The following is a 355-nucleotide window of genomic DNA, read 5'->3' as shown; positions in this document are numbered from 1 at the left end:
CCTAGCACACCCTGAGGGAAAGTCCCCTCCCTATGGCCCACAACCAATCACCTGCCCCCTGGCAGCCTCTCCCTGTCAGGCCAAGGTGACGCAGCAGGTGCGGATATGGCTGGACTATTTACCCAGAGAAACAGGGCTTTGGTTTTAACTGTTTCACTGCTGGAGGAGGGGCCAGGCAGCATGACTAGGGGAATCTCGCTTTGTCCTTTGGATGCTGCCATGCCTGATACAACCCGGAGCCTCACCTGCAGCAGGTGGGGACGTTCTTGCAGAAACCGCTCTCTGGTCCCTGCACTTTCTGACAGCTGTGAAAGGCTTAACGTGGCTATTCCCTGAATCAATTGGAAATGTGCTA

This window comes from Caretta caretta, chromosome 16 (assembly GCF_965140235.1).
Source record: "Caretta caretta isolate rCarCar2 chromosome 16, rCarCar1.hap1, whole genome shotgun sequence".
Taxonomy (NCBI): Eukaryota; Metazoa; Chordata; order Testudines; family Cheloniidae; genus Caretta; species Caretta caretta.
Note: the sequence above shows the minus strand (reverse complement) of the source record.